Source organism: Dermacentor andersoni, chromosome 7, assembly GCF_023375885.2.
Source record: "Dermacentor andersoni chromosome 7, qqDerAnde1_hic_scaffold, whole genome shotgun sequence".
Classification (NCBI taxonomy): domain Eukaryota; kingdom Metazoa; phylum Arthropoda; class Arachnida; order Ixodida; family Ixodidae; genus Dermacentor; species Dermacentor andersoni.
The window spans coordinates 38,614,767-38,638,061 of record NC_092820.1 but is presented as its reverse complement, the minus strand read 5'-3'; the positions used below and the strand labels follow the sequence as shown (position 1 = coordinate 38,638,061).

General features: G+C 43.9%; 1 long non-coding RNA gene across 1 annotated transcript in view; it reads left to right on the top strand.

Moving 5' to 3' along the window:
- LOC126535315 (uncharacterized) overlaps positions 1 to 23,295 on the top strand; it is a 79,392-nt gene that overhangs the window by 17,204 nt on the left and 38,893 nt on the right. The window contains exon 3 of the long non-coding RNA XR_008613377.1: positions 9,306 to 9,389. This is a non-coding gene — a long non-coding RNA (uncharacterized lncRNA). The remainder of the gene's footprint in view (positions 1 to 9,305; positions 9,390 to 23,295) is intronic.

The window sequence follows — 23,295 nt, the reverse complement described above, 5'->3', positions numbered from 1 at the left end:
GAGAGAGAAGAGTTTAAATCGCACTGTCGCATGAAATTGCCCAGGTGAAGTTTATGTAAATTGGACCACTCAATATGTCACCTTCAACATGGGAAGCATGAAGTTATTTGTATGACTGAAGCTTGACTTTTACGTAAAATATTTATGCCTAGAAACAAGTGACATGTTTAAGTGTATGCGTCATGGCATACTTGCTGCTTTCTTATTTAGCTCCGACAACAAATGACACATATAACGGGAGTTTCATACTTTGCCCTACAAAACTGGGCAACGCTAGGTATTGGCCGCTCCATGGCGGGAGTTATATAATTTCTTATTCGTTGAAACTCCCGAAGTAATTCAAAGCAGCATAGGAGCCAAATAAATCCTCACAATTAACTTGACTGACTGCGTTGTGCGACTGTAGTGCACGAGAGACTTCCACTTCCAGCCTGCTTTGTCGCCACCGCAAAATGCAAGGCATCGAGGCAATATACTCAGTTGCAGTGCGTTTCCGTTTCGGTGCATGAAGCAACGACAGTGGTCTTTCCTAATCGCGCTACATGCATTGACAATAATGGGGTTCGTAACTAAAGGTTTCTTTAGTCTAATTTTTTAAATGTCTACTTAGGACTTTCATAATCACCATCGCTGCGCGTAAGTACAGTGAAGACAATGTCAACTCCCTTTTGTGTAACTCTCCTATCTGCGCATTGAACTATGCTATAGAAAAAAAAAGGTTAGCATTCTCGAGCTATCATTTATGTAATGAAACTGAGATAAGTTAGTATGAAAAGGTATCCATCATTGTTTATTGTCACTTCTTCTCTCCTTCTCCCAACCTTTCCTCTTCTTCTCCCTTACCCTGCCCCTATATTAAGTCTCATCCCTCCACGGGTGACACGAAAGGGCGTTGCTCACAACTGCAATCCCTCATTGTCCACTGTTCATTCACCCAGCAATCTTGAATACGCCTTGCTGTACACACGTTTTCAAGACCTAGAGCGGACCAAGAATTTTTAAGTCGGTTCTTGGTGGTCCCTTTCGGGCCAGAACGAAGTTGTTAAACTCGATATCAGGTATATGTCTACGATGCCTCTGGTCGAGCTGCCGTTTCATCGCTGCGTGGTACCTGCCGCGCTCCTCGGTGGTTTTTGTTCGTTCAGTGAGCTGAAGTTTATCAGAAACTCCAAGATCCTGGACGGCGGACAGTTTCGGCACTTCATCATACGCGGTGAAATGGGGGCTACATCCAAGGCTTGTTGTATGTGTACTGTTGTGGTGTGCAACGGCTGCTTCTAGGCAGTACTTCCATCCTATTTGGAAATTTGCGTACATTGACATAAAGTGCTTTATATCACGTATAAACCTCTCCGCCAATCCATTGGCTTGTGGGGTGACACGGAGAGCAGCGCCGTGAGTGTCTGTCCACTGCTAAAACTTGTTGCTCATGAATGCGCATGCATTGTCAGAGACTATGACTTTCAAATTCGAAAACATCGATCGGTCAATAAAAGCAATAATACTATTTCTATCTTCTTTTCCAGAGTATGCAGCTACTATTCTTGTGCATTGGTTGATTGCCACGAGAAATGACTGTGTTTGGCGCACACTTTCGCTCTTATTTTTCAATTGCGCAAAGTCGATATGCACTACTTCAAAAGGTGCGTCTGAGTTAAGCGGTAATATGAGCTCGTCCGGCCGTGGCCAGGACTTTGCCTTATCGACCTGGCACAAGTGACATGACCGAACATAGTTGTCTATATGTCTCTTCATATTCTTCCACGTGGACCTCCGTTGAAGCTTATGATATGTTCGCCAGAAACCATCATGACCGCCAGAGTCGGGAGTGTCAAGGTACATGTGGGGCTTTTTCGGAACGAGAGTCTCCGGTGCCACGGACCTTCCATTGGCGTACTATAGACTTTCGCATTGTTCTCATAGCTTTGTGATGTTTAACACTTCGCGTCTAACTTCGACTGCCAATCTAGATAACGCATCTGCATCCGGAAACCCGCTGCCTGCCCGGTGTGTAACCTTTAAATCATACTGCTGCAGTTCGTTTATCAAGCGCGCCAGCTTTCGTCTCGGCTCCCACTGACTGAGGAGATAGGTCAGACCCTGATGGTCCGTAAACAGCTTCGATTGTCTGCAGTCTATGTAAGATCTGAAGTATCGCACTGCCATGAAGACGGCAAGGACCTCTTTCTCCGTCGTAAGTAGTTGAGCTGAGACGTGTTAAAGGTGTAGGAATGGTACCCAACGGCTCGAAGTTGTCGATTTAGTTGAGAACTGCAGTCCCTCTGATACAGTCCCTCTGCCCCTGTACCATAATGTGAAGCATCTGTGTTAATTTCGAACGCCAGTCTGAAGTCAGGTAGAGTTAGTACTGGGTCAGACGAGAGTAGGCGCACTAGTTCTTTATAGACTACTTCACATCCCAATTATCGGACCAAATAAAAGAAACATCGTTTCTTTGTCAGCTCGGTCAGGCACTTTGTCATCTTTGCAAAATCCTTAATGAAAGCCCTCAAGTGGCCTGCTAGTCCAAGGAAAACTAACAGCGAATGAAGGTCATGTGGCTTCTCAAGTAAGGTAATCCGATGTACAGATTTTTGTTTGGTACGTTAGGTAGCACCGTCGAACATTCTACCAAGAACAAGGACCTTCGGCTGAAAGAAATAATTCTTTTTTTATTTATCTTCAAATTGGTATTACTAAGGGCTTGAAAGGCCTTCGCCAGGTGTTCGTTGTGCTCCTGTTCATACGTAGAATGCACAATGATGTCATTAAAGTAATCATTGTAAAAAATTACGATATATGATTTAAAACATTGCTCATCACCTTGTGAAGTCTTGCGGGCGAGTTCTTCCAGCCTAAACGTTGTCTGTTACATTTGTATGTATTATGGTGTATCGGACGCGAAAATCTTTTTTTAGTCTTCTGTGACAGTGACACTTGTAAGCAGCCTTTGCACAGATCCAATTGAGAAAACTTATACCAGCCCCTGGTTTGATTGATGAGTTTGTCGGTAAGTGGCATTGGAAAGGGAAATGAGTCTGTTTGTTGACCTGCCTGTAATCAGTACAGAAACGAAATGTGTCATTTCCTTTAGGAGCAATGATGATCGGAAAAGCAAATACAGAGGTTGATGGGCGGATTACACCGGCGTCGAGCATCTTCTGTATTTCTTCCTTCAACCAACGTTTCTTGTATCGCAAGATATCGCAGGCCTTGTGTTTCACTACGGTCTTGTCGCGAAGTTCAAACGGTACTTCAAACTTTGATGGGACCTTTGTATAGCCCCCGGCACATGTTAGCTCTGGGTACAGCTTGATGACGTCCACCGCTGTAGTGGGTTTCGGTTGTGGTTCAGCAAAGAAAACCGAAGATATTTTGCGGTCGTCTCGAGTAGTAACTTCCCCATCCTAGTAGAAGTTAAGTCGTAGCTGTTGCATGAGCGGGAGAGGCAAGAGCAACTGATATTTTACTCCATTGAGTACGACACCCTTAGTTGAGGTGTTTTTCCCTTTTCACGCGATGAACACTTCAGCCTAGTCATTACACCTCTGTTTCTTTCTGTCGTAACCATACAGCCTAACAGGACAATCTTCCACGATGCTTAGGTCGAGCGTTTCGCATTTCCTTACAACTGTTATCGAAGCTCCCCTATAGACTAAAGCCTTGACGTCCCTCCCATTGGCTTGTAGAGAAATGTACACCAGCTTGGCATATTCGGTAAATAAGATGGTCTCTTGAAATGAGAAAGAATGACCTCCCGATGTCAACTTGGTGTCAATGGCCTCCCGATCAACTTTGTGATCTTCATTGGATTAGGTACTGTAGTCATTAGAAGCACTCTCTTGACGCTGCAGAGTGCATAGATATTTCATATTTGTAAGCATATCATCAGCAGTGTGCAACGCTCGTAGTTGGACATCGTGCTGCATGCTCTTGGGCAATCACAATATAATCAGATGTACGAGCGACGAATCTGATAACTTGGAGTAAGCAACATTAGCGGCATCCTCTTCTCAAAAAAGTACGCTGCCAGAGTACCGGAAATATACTTGAAGGCAATACCGCTGTCCCAACTCTGGAGCTTATTCTCTGAGAAAGACGTCAAAAAACTGACTCTCCACTCATCCCTGGGCCGGTGCGCTCTTTGGGTGATTCTTAAGTCATTCCAGGTTTTCGCTACGCCTCGTAGGTACAAACGCATAACTGTGTTGGCACCAGAGCGTTATGGCGTGAATACATTACTCTTGCGTGTAGTGCGCCTACAGAATAGACAAACTATGTATAGTCTGTATAGCATCCTATATAATCTGTAGGAGTAGCTCAGTGAGCTATAGTCAGTTGCCGTCTACCTTTTTCTTTCTGGGTATCTCTCATGTCCCCTTGACCATGTATAGAATACCAGGCTAGAAACACGCTCTCGGGGCCGTTCTCTCCTGCTTTCTCTTTAGTAAAATTGCCTCTTGTACAACGCAGCTATTAATAAAAATAACACGGTGGCAGTATAAAATTAGAAATCAGAAAAGGTGTCTTGCAGATAAGGCAGTGTCTTGAGTGATTTGGTGCTTAATATCAGCTGCTCTAAGTGACAAAAATTGCGGGAGCTAAGGCGAACCTAACCTTTATCTCTGACTCATGCAGTATTATTTGCATATGAAGGTGCGACCAATATTTCACGGGAGTTTCGGTTACTGCTTTTCTTCCTTTGTGTTACGCGCAAACAGTATCCTTTTTTTAAACGGCGACTTTGGTTGCGATGTCTTCTTCGCAATACTATAGGCTGCGTGAAGTTGCTTTGCAGATGTTGTGCTTACACAAGTAAAATTCTACCTATCCACAACGAACAACTTAATGCATATAGTAGTGCTCTCAACAAAACTTCCGAACTAGTGTTTTATGTCACTTGAGTAGATTCCTATATTTCGCGCCACTATTGGTCAACAGTACTTCGGAGAAGTCACTTGTAGTATCGACACCAACGAAATGTGTCGTAATATGGCTCGCCATAGATGCAGCGGTTGAGTGTGGAACTCCTCTGTTGGTTAGCGGATTGCCTATAGGTCTGTCTGGCAGTGCAGCATGACAACCTTTAGCCATATCATGAAAACTCAACAAAGACACCAAGGAAAACATAGGCGAAATTACTTATACTTACCAAGTGAATTAAAGAAATTATCAATTAACGGCAATTATTGTCAACGAAAAAACAACCTGCCGCAGGTGGGGAACGGTCCCACGTCTTCGCGTTACGCGTGCGATGTTCTAACCAACTAAGCTACCACGGCACGGTTTTCCCATCCACTTTCTTGGGTGTCTCTGTGTGGATGGGGAAACCGAGTTGTCTTTTCATCCACTTTCATAGACGTTAATTTATCATTTCTTTCTTCACTTGGTAAGTACAAGTATTTTCCCCTATGTTTTCCTAAGTATTTTTGTTGGCATCTCCTAAAATAATTAACAAAAATTGGGCCCCTCGGTTGACCCCCTGTTTTCTCGTTCATTACATAACGAGGGTCTCGAATCCTGCAAAATTGATGCCTTCAGGTAGCGTGTGCGGGTTTATTGACCAGCGGCCTTCACCCTGAAAGATCACGGACTCGTGGTGCCCGCGGCAGAAAGGATGTTTGTGAGTGGTGGCGCTGGCTAACCCTCCCAAGGTTAGTTCTAGTAGTAACACATAAATACACAAGAAAGTGAATTGGGAAACTGGGCCGCAGTAGCTGAATTGGTTAGAGCGTCGCACGCGTAATGCGAAGACGTGGGATCGTTCCCTACCTGCGGCAAGTTCTTTTTTCATCCACTGTCATTTGCCTTATTTTTTCATTTCTTTTATTGACTTGGTAAGTACAAATAATTTCCCCTTTGTTTTCTTTGGTATCTTTGTTGGCATCACCTGATATAATTAATAAAAATCGGGCTCCTCAGTTAACCGCCTGTCTTCTCGATCATAACCTTTAGCCATATGTTATGTCGGGTAGTGCCAAAGCGATCTAACACATTTCAAGTCTCTACTTATCCCCGAGTGCGCGCACAAGGAAAGCTCTTTCTTGTTCCGAAGAGCTAGCATCACTCAGGTTACACGAAGCGGCAGCAGTCTCTTAGCGACCGCAATGCGTTACCGAGAAGCACAATGCTCAGTTCCGACATGCCCATCAAGTCACAACATTTGGACAGTGCGTAGCCCCAATCTTTAACGGTTCCGAGGAATGTTTCATCTACAATCCTAGCCGATGGTTCGCTGGTTATGGCGTTTCGCTACTGTCCGCAAGGGCATGGGTTCAATTCCTAGCCACAGCGGCAATGCTACAATGAGGGCGACATGTTGAAAAAAGTGTTTGTAGACAGTGTTTAGGCGCACGTGAAACACTAAAAGAGAATATTGCACCAAGCGGGATGAAAAGATTATGGGGCCATACAATCGAACTGTTCCACGTTTTTTTTTTTTTTTTGAATCTCCTGACGTCCAACTTACGCAACCGCCGGCGAGTGCGCCGCGTGGTGACCCGCAGCGTTGTCTGAACAGCCCAATCAAATGCTCTCCTTGTTTGAAGGTGCTCACTTTTGTTTGCTTTCGAAACGAGTCACCTTGTTTACATTGAGTGGTTTTTCCGAAGTGGCTGACAAAAAGCAAGGAGCACGCTCAAGTGGAGAGGATTTCGATGAAACAGAGCTAGCGCAGTAAAAATAAATAACCGGATGAAGAGGGTGGTGCTAGCGTCTGCAATTGGTCCGCTTAAGCTTGCTTAGCTTCATGTGGCTGGTTGAAAATCGCGGTGGCGTGCAACGGAAGGTAAAGGATGCCGCTAAAACGGATCCTCAGAAGAGAATAATTGGCAGATTGACATCATAAACTTGTCGAAAAGGATCGATAGCGTTATGCGGCCGCGCAGAAGTTATAGGCACATAAACCCATGCTCTCCGGCAGGTGCGACCAGCTAGTGCATGAGCGATCGGTGGGTAGCCATTTTCTGTGCCTTCCAGAACGGGACAGTTCAGAAAGAAATCCGCCTATTCAGGAAGGAATTCAGTTTAGTTCGAAATATTGATGCATTTCTAACGCGAATACGTCATTTTGACGCGCTTAGCTTTCGCGGTTTTGTGACATCGCGTGATGCACAGGCGAAGTGGGCGCAGCCGGAAATCCTTTGACCAATAGGAGAGGGCCAAAGCTGAAAACGCGTGAAAGAGAAATAATGATTTTTCTTTTGTTTCGTCTAATGATTCATAATCAGTGTGTACACGTCAAATCTGATGTTGAGCTGTCGCGGCTTTTGAGACGTCGCATGACAGACGGGTGAAGTAGGGGTGGCCAAAAAAGGTTTTGACCAATCGCGGAAGGCTCAGTGCAGAACTGGAATAGAAAAATTTGGAACAGCTTTAGGTTTTATCACCCTTGGTTTAGAATCCTATCAACCTGTCTTGTAGGCCAACATATCCCTTTGTTGCGTGGAAAATTGTCAGCAAGGTCCAGTTGTTGCCACTTATTTTGAACCAAATGTCCCCGTGAGCTCTTTCCGTGTCGCTCAGCTAATGCTAATGTGAGCTAATGCTGACGCCACATCACAGGTAACATAGTGCAAAGCACGTGGTGTCATTTTGACTTTCTCTTTTCATCATTTTCTAGGTTACAAAAGCTCCGAGGGGGCCAGGGGGAGGTGGCGCATTCTGTAAGAGTTCACCTAGTGGGCTTTCAATTTTGCCTGCTGCATAAGTGCTCATTGGCTGGGCGGGGTAACAGTGAGAAGGATACAGGTGCCGCCAGCCTCTCTCCATTTCACTTGTACAGCTTCAGGCAATCGGCGGCGTCGAAACGGACCGTCCCCAATGTGAATAAAAAATAAGTACCCCTCCCCCTTCCCCACTGCTCAAAGTATATGAGGAGTTCGACTGGCGAATTGGTTTTAATACGATAGCAATTATATAGACACTCAAAGTGCGTTTCTGCCGTCACCGTCTCTGTGAGGTTCCGCAAGAGTGAAAGCGTGTGAGGGCGAGTGGGCGAACGCGGTTCAATCTCGCGTGCGAAAGCGAGGAACGCGGCCGGTTGGCTTGCCCTCTCCTGTGGCACGCGAGGCTGGGCGGTGAGGCGAAGGAGGAGGGGCGTTCTTCTCCGGCGGCTCTAGCGTGCCTCGTTGTCATCCTCGCCCGCCGCTCCATACAGAGTGGAGACAACCGCAGCGATTACTACGGCGTTGACCACGCAAGTGGCGGACGCCTTTGGGGAGCGTCGTAGGGACGCGTTGCCGGCGCTCGTGTGTCTTGAAAACGATGTGCGACGTAGTGAAAGTGCGCGCCCACGCGGGCATCATCTTCCAAGCAATCTGCTATGTTTGAAAAGTGCGCGTAGTGCCAGTAGCTTGGCATGCGCTGTGCTTTCGACGTTTCATTCACGCATGAAGCGAGACATGCATAAAGGTGAATTCACTTGCTGCTACCGCGATTCCTCACTCCAGAATTTTCACAGCGAGTTTCCGCGCTCATCAAGCGAGATGTGTTCATGTTTAGCTGTTCGCGCGTGACACCGTGCTGGTTAATTTAGTGGAAACACTTGGACGGGCTAGTTAGTTTTAATCCATGATAGAATGTGTAAGCACGACTGAACAAGGACCTCGAAATAAACACACAAAGACAGCGCTTTCTCTGTGTGTCTGTTTCTTTCTACGTCCTCGTTGCGTCATGCTTACATATTCTATCATTGTTAATTTAGCTAGTAAGTGAATGTTAGCAAGTTTATACGTTGTAAAACTACTATTCTTACTTCAAACAGCTATTTACTAATTTGCTATCGCAAGCAATGCTTCGCCTTTCGGGTGGAACTGCGAATTTTTTAAAGAATGTCTAATTCTTCCATCTTCCTCCACTAATATATTCTTTTAGTGTCAGTGCCCGCTTAAATAAGCGTACGTAGTCTAAATCATTCTGCAGGCCCCATTTTTTGCATCATGGCAATAAAGGCTATCATTTAATTCTGATTGGCGTATAGTGCTCATACAGAAGGATTGTCAGAAATAGACATTTTCCATCTGCTCCACACTTCTTTACTTGAAAAATGCGACAAGCCTTTCGCAATAATGTAAGAATGAATCGAACAATAATGTTTGTTTGTATTGGAGATAAAGCTTTTTATAGCATTACTTGAGAGAAGAATGGTCAATGCTAAGATGCCAAGATTACAAAACAGGTTACGCGACGCCTATAAACATTCGCTTGGTCGCTTTGCTGCCTCAAAATGCCCATAATAGGCACATAAATGCGATCGTGCGGATCTGGGTGCTGATTTTTGTAATCCCCTAAAATTTCTGTTCCAGATCCTGATCACGCTGAAACGGCAGAAATCCGCTACACCGATTACGATACTTGCTTTATCGTCAAGTTTCTGTACTTCGGAGAGCGTAAGCATTTATCTTTATTCGAAATAGTTTCTCTCTAGACAATCACACATTAAATGTACCACGCTATTGCCTGCTGATTGCATTAGAAGTCCGATGGGCTGACTGTGACACTACTTTATTTTGTGTTATCATTCGTAAAGCTATGCTGCTTTCCCTTTCCTATTATTTCTGTATATGTGTTCAAAATAAATAATAATACTACTGCTTAATTTCTAGGAAAACATTGCACTGCACACACAACTCCATGAAAAAAATGCACTGCACACTAAACTATCTTCGTTGTTTGATATTTTCAAGCTACATTTGACTCATTCCATTTCAAATAAATATTGTAATATGCTTGATATTGTTCTTCATGTTCACTCTTTTTCTTGCGTTTTAATGTTTGTTTTGCAGTTGTGATGGAATGAGGCCTTCAAGTGAGATCTCATTTGCACCTGCTCAAAAACAAATATACTTTGTAATCATGAACATTCTATGCACATGAAATTTTCAAATGATGTCACTGCAATTTTTGTAACCGTCGATATGGTGCTGTCCATAATTTCGACCACAATTATCACATGAGGGAAGACGAGTAGACAGCGCTTGCTCCAGGCACCAGTCTCTCCGTGAAAATAGGTAGCGAAAAAAAGAATTTATCTACGTTTCGCATAAGATGGCCGAAGCAATATGTAGGAAAATTCGTTCCTTCTTACCGTTTCTCATTGTGTTTACGGGTTGAGTGCTTGCTCAATAAGTGAGGAAGCATGCTTTGTCACTTATGAAGGAAGTTTTTCAGAAAATAGAGTAAGGAAAATATTGAAGAAAATGTCTTTGTACGAGAATTCAAATGGCGTGTGTTTTGTGAGCAAGAACCAGTCGCCCATTTCCATGTGCGTGACATATAGTTTGCTGAAACGCGCTTTCCCCAGAGATATGTAGCGGTCAGCCATGCGCCACTTTTTATTCTTTTGCATTCTGTAGTCATGAACAAGGGAAAATGATGCGAACAGCAGGGCCCAGTTTTCAAAAAAGTTTTATGTGGTCATCAAACTTAGTGTAAAAACAAATACAAAACTTGAACATACTGTTCAGCCCCAAAGACTGCCTTTATTATTTTGGCTACGTCTCATATTTCTCATTTTTTATCCTTTTCTCTCTCTTGTATCGAATCCCTTTGCCCCACCCTCAGTACAGGGTAGACAACCGGAGATCATCTCTGGTTAACCTCCCCGTCTTGCTTTGCCTTTCTCTCTCTCTTGGCTGCGTTGTTTACGCGTTTGCATGTTCGACGCCTTATAATGACACAGAGTGATTTGTTTCTGAATGGGGGGATAAATTTTGAAGCCTGATGAGTTGAACAACTTAAAGCTCTTTCAGAAGCGTTGCCCGTCATGATAATAAATCGCAGCAGAAGGGACAATTCAAAAGGTTCAGAGTCCTCCGCCAGCTTGTCGTCATTACAGTTCACGCCTGTGGAAGTATGCAGAGACAGGAAATTTTGACTTTGACTGACTATCGCTACGCATTCCTTCGCATTGATATTTTATGAGCTGGTGTTGCAGAAACCTTTGAGCACACGACCTTGTAGCGTTGAGCTGTTAGAAAACAGAAGAATGTGCGCAGGGTTTGCCTGAATTTGAAACCCGAAAACTAACCACGCCGGATGTAACACTTAAATGTAAATATAACGGGACTGTACAATCCGATGTCCTGAAGTCACTCAGAATTTCGGCAGGACATTAATCAGTGCAGACGCCGCACAAAAGTGACCATGATTGGTTTTACTTCGTGGGAACGGTTAGACAGCAGGCCATAAAAGAAGCCCAGAGGGTGAGGCGCCAAACCAGGAAAAGAAAAAAATATTTGATCTGAATTTCGCGTATTGAATGAGTCCATATATTTGACGTTCTTCAATTGTACTAGTGTAACAAAACCATTTAATTTATTTAAGAAGCAACTATGTGAAAAAATGATATTTCAATTGTTGCCAGATTATCTGAATAATTCAATTTTTTTGCATTGCTTAGTGTGCTGACTGCAAGTCTAATGCAATAAAAAGTAGTGCCATTGATTGAAGTGTTATGGTTCCACAGAATATTCAATTACGTTAGGCACAACCAGTAATATTAAAACACAGAGCATGAAGATATTGCGCTGTGATTAAACTACAATAAACGAAGAAATAGATTAGAAAGCAGCAGTACCATTATAATCATGCTAATGCCTACACTTTAGGCCTGTCCACTGCTTGGCTAGTGGCGTTACACATTGCGTGTGTCCTGTGCGCCTGGTCTCTTCTATTTTTCGATGTAATTTACTACTCAACACAATGATCAATAGGTCTATGATTACGCAGAAAAAGTGTCAAAAATTCACTCCTAATTACATAGCGTGTGCAGGCTTCATCATATTTGCTCAATATTATTTGCACGGAAACTGTAAGATAATTACTTTTTACACGTGTGCCAAATAAAACCGAGCTCCTTAGACTACACAGGCCCTTTGAAAGCGGTTTGTCGATAGTACCGCGTTTAAATTGACAGTTGACGATTTATGCAGTTTCGAGAAGAAAACAAACCACACGAAAAGAAAGATTCTGCCTCTCTCTAACGTCGGAGTAACAAAAGTTAACGAAAGATGAATTGGCGTACTTGCTTGCGCACTGCAATGCCTGCTCCTGTAAACCACTTTTAAAGGAGATAAATATTCTGAGGAGACGCCAGGACCAGACTGCATGCGAATTGATGGAGGTATATCAGATAAAAAAGAGAAGCCAAGACTGTGTTAGTGATACTTCCATTAGGTTGTTTCAATCGAACATAGATTTTTTTGATAAGTGGTCACTCCGCTAGCCTGACGAGTGTTCTTGTTGCTGCATTTTGCGAATGTTCTATTTGTTTATGTATTAGCACGGGTTGCCTTGAAGAAACTAATTGAAAGTCACCGCCCGTGTCGTTTTTGTGTTCTCTCCCGCTGTCCCCGTCTTATTAGCAATCAATATAATATGCTCTAACGTCGGTTCGTGATGAAGTGGAGAGCTTTTTCCAATTTGCACTGAATACGTATCAAGAGGTTATAAGAGTTTGACACAATTACCCGCAGCCTCGCGCACTTCGGGAAGTTTCGCTCCTCCTTCACTGCATGCAAGACAAAGAAGCGCGATCTTCCGTGCACAAATCCGTATGCTTATGACAAAATAATTTCTCGATGCAAACTTTCAATCAAAGCACTTTAGAATGTTACAATGGACAATTTAGCTTTGCATCCGGATCCCGGTGCTAAAAAGTGCTACAAAGAAGCGCGACACAAAAACCAAACACATCTAGTGTGGTTTGCGAAATTTGTTAAACGAAAGCGCTGCGAAATATCACATGTTGCGTGTTTCGAAATATCGCGTCGTAGTGACTTTGAACAACACAGCAGCGATGTTGTGAATCGCTGAACGAACATCTTGTTGGGCGAACCTGTGCCCAGAAAAATGAGTAACAGTCAAGCAGAAGGATAGCGGCGAGCACAGTCGGTGTTCGGTCTAAAATCTGAACTGCGGGTCTAGCGCGTAGACATCTGCACATTTTTTTTAAATTTGTATATTTATTTATTTCATTGCCTTCAATGACCGAAGGCGTTACAGATGGGAGTGGGAGGGGAAAAATACAGAATTGTGATTGTTGGCGCCTAGTAAATACAATAATAATTGTCGACAGCAGATTTAAATGCAGAAACACTTGAAATGGTTATGATGGAGGTGGGCAGATGTTTCCATTCCCTCTATGTCTTTGGCAGGAATGAACCATAAAATAGGTTAGTGTGGCAAACAGGGATTTCGTCTTTATGATGGTGATTAGTACGACAAGACAAATGAGATGGCTCATTAAAAAGTTCATTTTTCCGATGTAGATAATAAAAAATAATATGAATTAAGCATAAACGAAGCACGTTTCTTCGCAGAGGAATGTTAGAAAGTTTCAAAACGTGGTTCATCGATGATAAAATTGAAAATAGAAAATAATTTTACAGCATGAAACGGGCACTATGGCTTTGTACTGAATTGAATTGGTTATTAAGATATTCTTTGCTAGGATTTCACAAAGCGCATGCATATTTGAGCTTAGACCTTACAAGTGTTTTTTATAGTGTTAGTTTGAGACCATGGTGCCCTTAAAAAGTTGCGGCGTAAGAAACCCAATTTGCTATTAGCATTCTTAACGATGTAGTTAACATGTGTTTGCCAAGAGAGGTTAGCAGTCATGTGAACAGCTAAATACTTATGCGTGGTAACCTCGTCTAGTACAGAGCCATCAATGTGATAAAAATGTAGGGATAGAAGTAGAAGCTTTACGGGGGATTTTCATTACTTGCACTTTTTAACGTTCAAATGCATTTGCCATGCATTGCACAGTTAATTATATAGCGAAGAGGTCAGATTGAAGTGCTGCAAGATCAGTGTCAGATAATATTATGCAATAAATTACGCAGTCATCGGCATATAGCCTGTTGGATGATTGAACTTAATTAGCCAGGTCGTTTATGTAGGCTACAAATAAAAGTGGTCCGAGGACAGAACCCTACGGCACACCGGAAGTAACTGGACGGGAAGAGGAATCAAAATTGTTAGCAGTCAGAAATTGCGTTCTCTTAGAAAATTTACAATCAAGGCAAAAATGTTAGGATAGATTTTTAATTTGCTTAGCTTTAAACAAAGTAGAGGGTGACAGAGGAGATCAAACGCTTTCTGAAAGTCCAGGAATATGCAATCGACAATACAGCCGTTGTCAAGAGCAGCGAAAAGTTCATTGGTCAAGCAAGTTACTTGCGCCTCACATGAAACTGACTTATGAAACCCGTGCTGTTTCGTCGTAAAATATGCATAAGACTCGAGGAACTTAACTAAACATTAGCAAATAAATGCTTATAGTTTGCAAGGAATGCTACGCAATGGTATAGTTCTGTAATTATATGGTGAATTGACGTCACCAGATTTGAAAAGCGGTACCACCTTGCCCACCACCTAATCGCCAGGCAACTGAGCAGAAGTGATCGACGGCGAAAAAGTTTTGCTAATATACTTGAGGAGTACATTGCAGCGTTTTTCAAAAAAGTTTATTTGATACCGTCCATTACGCATGACGAAGACAATTTCAAGTTTTTCATTACCTGCAACACACCAAACGGATCTACAATTACCGGATCCATCGGTGGGCAATCCATTCTACTATACGCAGATGATAAATGGGAAAAAGATATTGCGAATGTTTCGTTTAACATGGAACAACACTGAGAAAGTGGAATAGGGTCACCGTCATTATTGTTTATCGAGATTGTACTGTCTTCAGAACCACCAACTATGTGCCAGAAGTTTTTACATTTTTTATAAGTAATGATGGGAAAGCTTTACCGAAAAAGAAAGACGTGCTTCGCTTTACATGCTGCATATTTAAATGCTAAAAATACCGAGATGGTACTTATTCCAGAACTCAGAGTTTTTCGATCGCTTAGCTTTGCGAAAAGGGCACTCTTCGTTAGCGCTCTGGGAGTTGGAAGACAAATTGAAAATGAAGAACGGTTGCTTGTCTGTGTGGTTTTATTTATATAAAGGCGCAGGGAGACCGGTCACTGGCGCAAAGTAGACACGCCAGGCATAACGATGCCGCCACCCCGGGAGATCAGAATGAAACGAGGTGCGCACGGGCTTAGAATGATGGCAAAGAGAGGGCGGTGTGAGCGTAGGCATAGCCGCCGTGGGTGGCAAAGCGGTAATTGTTTGAGAAACGTTTGTTATCTACCTGAGAGTTTAGTGAGCTTGAAAGTGGCGCCTAATGATATCCAATTTACTTAACATGCGCATGCAAGTGATGAGGCATATGAGGTTTTGCTTAGAATCAAGTGATCTTGTTTCAATTTCGAGACCGTAGTTAATGCTCTCACAGAAGTAAAATTTCACGGAAGGTTAGGCATAAACACCTTCGCTGTAAAAACTAAAGCACACGTAGACAGGAAAATAACCAGCAAACAGGGAAGCAAAGTCCGACAGCTGGTTAGCACTGGTTGAAGGGGATAAGGCGCCCAACATGGAAAACTTCAGGTCCCGAGGGGCGCAGTTGTAATTGGTTATAGCTTCCTCGTACGACCTCCTAATCTAGTGTGCTACGACATCGGATGATATTGTAGGCAGCGAAATAGAGTCACAAATGTTTCTTAGTACTCGTCGGCGTATCGGGAACTAAACCCAAACAGGGTCGCTTGGCTGAAATTCCGCTGTGTGAGAGTAGCTCTTATCAACAGCAAGGGTTAAGACAACGTTTCCCGGTATGAATACAGCGGTACTGGCCGTCATCGCTCGGGCATACAGAAAGAAATCTCAACAAGAGCGGACACTCCCATAGAGCCCAGCGGCCGAATTGACTGTACGAGACCAAGCGGATGGCATTAACTCCTTCCGGTTATGGTTTTAGGCGCGCGCGTTTTCAACACCAGTTGGTACATGCCGCGCCGGCTCCGCTGTTCGGCGTGGCATTTACTTTTTTTTGGCTTCTGCTGAACTCCGGGTGGCCTTGGCGTAGAATGGTTTCATTATTTAGTAAAAATGATTGCGAACGACCTTTACAAGACTCCACCGAATCCGTCAGGTGCAATTTCATAAAGAAAACGCAAGACGTCTTCTGAAATGATGAAATGTTTATTTTGCTCTATAGAAATACTCGTTCCGGGCTTCTACATTCATTCAAAGTTGGGGCACCAGGTAAGCAGCAGTCGTTGCCGTACGAAGGTCCACCGAATGCCATCAGCTGAAAGAAAGTAAATTACAAGCATGTATCATTTTGGTATATTGACCTAACAGGAGTATTTCGTGTATAGCGGGGAAACGTGCGTAAGTGGTGAATGAGCGGCATTACAGATAAATTAACTTTTACGTACATTTCGCAGCAAAGACTCCTCCCAAACAATGCCGTAAAATCGGAACAAAACATCCGATTTTCAAGCACCGCTTCCTTCCATGGCATTATTTCCTGCACTTTAAGTCCACAAATACACGGGTGACTGCGCGTTTGCAAAACAACTTGGCATCAGTCGACGCGATGGTACGCCAAGTACACAGAGGTGGCTACAACACAGGCTCAGCCAGACCATGTTACACGCTCGCAGAATGCCTTCTAGTTGCACTGAAGACAGATTCGTGGGTGCAAAGCCTGTTTTCAGTCGCTCAGGATACATAAATGTCATGTTCTTGAGCTGCTCCTCCGTGTAATCGCCGGCGCTTGCAACACTCCCGTGTTATCACTCTCGGCAATCGCTCGTTGCGGTTTCGACAAGCGTGAGTACCGAAAGAAGGTATATGTTGTTGCAGGCCTATAAAATGCGTCACAAACTTGTCCCACTAATATTCAGTACACGCAAAACTAACTATGACCGGCTTGCTTTTTTGCTAACAGCTTCACACCCCAGGCGCGGCGAGCATGCCTCAAGATATCCCAACAAGTTACCAAATAAATAACAATACTTTTTCGGGTCAGAGAATGCGTCACGAACTTCTACCAGTAAGATTCATTACACGCGAAACTAACTGCGGCACACAGCCGAGCTGCTTTTCGCTAACTGCGCCACTACACCGAGCGAGGCCACTGTGCTTGAAAAGTACCCCAAAAAGTAGTGAAATTAGTTACAATAATGTCTGGGGTAAGGGAAAGCGCCAAAACTTCTCCCGGTAAGATTCAGTACACGCGAAACTGCGTCACACGGCCAAGTTGCTTTTCGTCAGAAAGCTAGGCGCGGTGAGCGTGCCCAAAAACTACCGAAATAAGTTATAATTATGCTTGGGCTCATAGAAAGCGTCCCAAACATCTCCCAGTACGAGTAATTAACTCATGTTAACTAGGCTTGGACTGCGGAGCTGTTTTTCGATAACTGCGTCACTACATAGGTTCAGTTTTGTTCAGTAAGCCTAAATGTGCTTGAAGTGCGTCGCAGATTGTCAAACAAAATTCCTCACCTTGCTGTAGTCCAGTAGCGCAGCGGAGCCGTGTCGAAATGCAGACGGAACACAAGAGAAAGCCGCGAGCCCCAAAAACGGGCTACATCCAAAAGAGACGGGTCGCCCAGCACGCGAGCTTCACATGCGCAGCCGGCCTCGCTCAGTCCTGCGGCTTGTCTGGCGCATGACGTATGCACGCGCGTCTGGCGTGCCGCTAGCTTGTTGCTTTGTTGCTAGGCAACGCAACAAAAAGTTGCAAAGTATAAGTTCATTTACACGCAAAACTTTTTAACTTTTAGTGGGAAAGAATAAAAAAATAAAACGTTGTCTGAAAGTTTATTTCACATTCTTTTTTTCTGATGCTCGCGTCAACTCAGGGATGGAGTTGAAACTAGGCTTGACGTGTTTGCTGTTGCCAGTTTTTTAAAAGTGTCCCCTCTTGTTGAATTTCTTTCTCTATGTCTCGGGTCCTACGATTGCACACAGTTGCCAGACTACGTAGTCACGGCAAGCTAAACACAGCTGTCTGACTGTTGTGGCAGATCACTTGGCACCCCGCCACAAGTCCAAATCCTCTCGGAAGGAATACACTACTCCTCAGATAAGTCATAGTCCAGAAAGTGTCGGGGCATGACACGGGGACGCCGTAGTCTTTGGTATTGTTCGCTGTCTTGAGGGTCAGCGAGGGTGGCGAATGGGCTTGCTGGTTGGTCATGATGGAATGGTATCTGAATACTGCAGAAAAACGGGGACACAAGAAGAAATGAAGACGAAGACAAGCGCTAGCTATTAACAATGAAAATCTATTTCACAGATCAGTCGCACTTGTACATCCGAACAATCACGTGCACAGCGATAACTATGAAGATACACCCATAAGACACATCAAACCGGTACGTCAAGTAAATACAAGAAAACGTAAATCACATATTGCCAATGCGGTCAGCTTTCATGCTATGCGCCAATAATGTAACTCTCACGCGGACGTTGATAGTGACGGTTTACTGATGCATTGATCAGCGGTCAAGAGGATTTGCTCAGTTTCTATGATTGTACTCATTCGCGCTTATCCTTATCAATAATAGTGATGTCTTCTAGAAATGAGTGACATAAGCGACATGGACACGTTTTGCAATGAAATGCAAGAAAACCCTCGCCTGATACACTCTGACACTTCCTTCTGAACTCTCTTAAGCGCCCATTGATGCTTCTTGCGGTTTGGCCTATGTAGCATTTACAGGAAATAAATTTTCTTTTTTTATGGTTAGCGCTTGTCTTCGCCATCGTTTCTTCTTGCGTCCCTTTTTTTTTGCTTCGTTACTAAGTCATAATGAGGCATTTTGGGAGGAGTCGTCGCATCTGCAGTCTTGAACACTTCTAGTGTCAGTGCTTGATCTTCCCTATGCAGGCGCAGCAAGGATAGGATCAAAATATCGAGGTTGATGCTTTTTAATTTGGCTTACCTGACCGACTCGGGTTTCCTGCATAGACGTAGTGGAGTTCGTGACGCGGCGGATCTCATAGGTCACTAGTGTCTTCTGAGGAATTACTTGATATAGGCCTTTGAACTGTCGCGCGAGTTTCTCAATAGCATGAAGTATCGGCTCCTGTCTTCGAATCAACGAAAAATCAGCGGCGCTGAATGACACACGGCGGTTCTATCATAGATGATCGGCCCGTCTGCTTGTTCTTGTTCTGAATTGTTTATAGCTTCGCTACGTAGACCTCGAAGGGCTAAGAGCTTATCGGAGGTGTGAGAAACTTGAGGTGGGGGAATTTTTGGTAAGGTAATTTGGAAAATATTCCAAAAAGCAAGTGAAAAGGGGAAAACTCTGTGTTACTGGGACGGGTCATGTTGACAGCAGAGGTAGGCTCATGCAATTTAGTTTCTCATAGTCACGGGTGCCGTTACACATCTTCCCAATCACTGTCACTAGTGTGCGATTGGCTTGTTAAATGAGTCCATCGCTGGCTGTGCGAAGGGCAACAGAGAAATGCAGATTAACACCGTGCATATGCATAAGTTTCTTGAACTAACTTTATTCAAATGACTTAGCCTGATCGCACAGTCATCTATGGCTCCAAATCACACACAAAAAACACTGAGTGGAAATGCTACAACACATCTTTCGTTGATTTTGTCGTCACAGCAGCGGGCACAACGTACCTGGTCGTGTAGTCAATGCCCTTCAGAATAGGTTTCTCTTCCTAAGCTGCCATCACTGTGATGTGTTCATGGAGTATGGCACTGTAAGGCATCTCCCTTGTTGGTATAAAGCACATGGGGCCGACCCACTTCTATTGTGGGCCGGTTGTATACATGACAGACTTAACACGATAGAATGCACTTAGCTACTTCAGTGGCCATTTTTGCCCATCAATTTGAGCTTTGAGTGCGAGTGACGTCTCCACATGACCACTGACATTGTGGGTGAGCTCAAGTACTTCCTGTTGCGTCTTTGCTGGGACAACAATTGTGCCAAGTTTGGACTAACAAACTTGCAGAGAATGTCATCTATGAAGACAGAGTCTCGTGTGCCCTCTCCTGCCATCAGCCGAGCGCGGATGGCCTTAGGTGTCTCATCTTCAGTTTGCATTTTGATACCTGTAGCACAAAGGTAACGTGATAGCATATCAACTACATGGTTCGGTCGTCCTGGTCGGTGCTCAACAGAGGAGTCAAGCTCTGCAGGAGCAAGCAGCATCCTTGTAAAGCATCGCGAAGACTAGAAATGTGTAGTTAGACAGGCTTTAAGGCAGTTAACTCTCAGTAGGTGGAAGCGTTGGCACAGTAGGTAGTCCCTGAACTTTGTCCAATACATTGTCTAATGCATGGCCAAAGCCTTCCAAACAGTGCTGTGCAGTTTTTACTGTGCTTCTGTAAGCTAAAAGAAATTAAATTGTGGGGTTTTACGTGCCAAAACCACTTTCTGATTATGAGGCACGCCGTAGTGGAGGACTCCGGAAATTTCGACCACCTGGGGTTCTTTAACGTGTACCTAAATCTAAGCACACGGGTGTTTTCGCATTTCGCCCCCATCGAAATACGGCTGCCGTGGCCGGGATTCGATCCCGCGACCTCGTGCTCAGCAGCCCAACACGATAGCCATTGAGTAACCACGGCGGGTGCTTCTGTAAGCTATCTGCTAACATATTCTATGATGACGTCTTTTCAGTTTTGTTTCTGAGTAAGCACAGCTCCAAGGACGCTTGCTGAAGCATCGTTTGAGACGTTTGTAGGTGCATCAGCGTCAAAGTAGCTCAGTATAGGGGCTGAGGTGAGGGCATTTGGGATTCCCTCGAAGGCATGTTTGGCAGGCGGGGATCTACACAACATCAGTTTTCCGAAGGGCAGTTTCAAGTGGCACTGCCATCTTCGAAAAGTTGTGGTGAAAGATCTATAAGAGAAGGGTTGAAATCCGGGCTTGTTGGTATATAGTTGTAGGAAACAACCAGTCACAAAACACAAAGGATGGGGTATGTCGGTGGATGCCTTTCTAGAGCTCTTATCCTTTTATCGGTCATCCACTATTGTTGAATGCAAAGGCTCGTTGTTCCTTCAGAAAAATGAAGATGTATTGGCTATAGTGTTGCTCAAGTGCTTTTCCAGATTTTTTTTAGCAAAATTTGGCAGGACACTTCAAGACTTCATTAAAAACGAGCGTGTGTGCTAATTCTTTAGGTATGTGGACGATGTTTTAGTATTTTAGAGCTTTTATATAATGAAACTCTACCCACAGCAGCAGGCGATGCATTGAATGCTTTTGAACCCTCTTCACGCGCTCTTAATTTCATTCATGAACTTCCTAGCAATCATACTATCAGGTTCATAGAACTTCAAGTAACATTCTTTGATGACGGGCATTTATGCTGGATGTTTTCACCTAGAGGGAAGAAAGCTGTTTTACCATTTGGTTCTGCACATTCTAAGATTGTAAATATAGGGATTGCAATGAATTGTTTCCGCAATGCACTCGAAAGAAGCTGTCACCACGCTATCAAAAGTAGCTTTGACGCACAATTCCAACGTTTGGAAGCCACAGGATACCCTCAGCCCCATTTGAACGCGGCGGCTGAATCACTGCTTCGGAGGCTTAAGAAAGAACGTACGATGCTGGCAGATGTTGGGGCAACTGAACGTAGGAAATTTGAGGTCATGCTGTATATGCATAAAGCGCGCCACAACATTAAAAAGGTTGCCGCCTAGCAGGGAGTAAGTGTAGTGTTTTCTGCCCCTTTCAAGCTTTCGGGTCTGTGCTCGCACACTTCTTGAGGCAGGGCAACGAACCACGTTTGCACAACGCGGCATCAAAAGTGCTTTACGGCAGGTGTCGGAGGCGTTGTGTATAAGTTTCCTGTCACATCCGAAAGAGTTTACATAGGCCAAACCAGTCGATGTATTAATGACCGCCTGCTTGATCACCATTCCTCCCTGCGGTCCGATAACGGTGCAAACTTGCCTCACCATTGCAATGAATGTGGCTGTTACCATTTGTTCAGCATTGCAACGATTCTTGGTAGGGGCAAGGTCAAAGAAGAGCGAGAAATACTGGAAGCGTACTACATGAGCTTGTTAGGTTATGGCTGCATTAGTATAACCTTGGTGCGCTTACTTGAAAAAGAATTTGCCTTTTGAGATCGGTTACGATAGATTGAATAACTTGACTTTGCATGCTCTATGAATAGTGATGCTGTTGTTGCGCAAGCCCTACTGGCCTTGCTGTGACTATGCCGTTTCTAGTAAAGCTCAGTTGATAGTCCAGTCGTTGTCGTCTGAACCTCTCTTCTTGTACTTTTTCTTTTATGACAGGTTTCAGAGTACGTTCTTTGGAGTCAGGATAGCAGGTGCTTCGATACCCGTGGGATTGGCATACGCAAAGTAGCTTCCACCTTTCATGGATCATACCGCTTGCCTTGCTGAGAGATGACAAATCCAAGAAACTCTACTCACGGCACAGTAAACTTGTTCTTTTGCAAAGAGACCTTGAAGCCAGCTTGACACTTCTAAATCTAAAGCGTTAAAAAAATCATTAGTGCAGATGAATATTGAAATGTGTACTTGTTTGTCTTTATCGGGCAACACGTTTCACCGCCTAACAAATGTTATCGCACAGCGCGGGACGCGCCTGCATGTATCGGAAGTTTCTGGAATTTTATCGATGCTTCCATTCGTTGTCTGAACCGAACCTTGCGTAATCTGATCGCATGTGGGTGCGACGCGAATAATGTAGAACTTTGTGGAAGGGGTGCAGGTCTCAGCGATTACTCTGGAAAATTCGACGACTGATGTATAAAAGCCGACGCGCTTGACCCTCTGATCATATTTGCCACGTTCGCCGACTGTGTTCGCCGCTGTCGCCGTTCTTTGAGTGTAGCCTCTTTTGGAGGGCACAAGTTCACCGAATAAAACGCTAGTTTCGTCTTTCTCAGTTTGGCAGCTTTCTTCCCAGTCACTACCACGTGACAGTATGTGATCAAGGTGTGTAAGTACCTTCTATTTAGAATGATGGCTTGAGGTCTGAAAATATCTTGTGCATGACTTTTTGAAATGTTGATGGGGCGATTTTAAGGCCAAAGGCACCTGTGTCCATATGAAGGTGCATTGACGCCTTATGAATGTTGTTTATTTCTGGGCTTCTTCTTTCCCTCTAATATTTTAATCTTTTATTTATTTGTATTGACCTCAAGACCAGGGACATTGCAGAGAGGAGTAGCATGAACAGTTTTAAAAGGTTACGAGAACGCGAGTATCATACACTAAATAGAATAAATAATGATTGCTGGTATTATACAATGTTAGCTATCGTACAAGTGAAATGAACATAAAGTCAAGTTAGGAAAACTAGACAGCAATAATGTTTGGTAAGTAGAAAATGGCGGCTACTTTTATAATATTAGCTAGTGGTAGTTTAAAGGCATTTTTATCAGTAATAGCAACGATGTCTGGAGGAA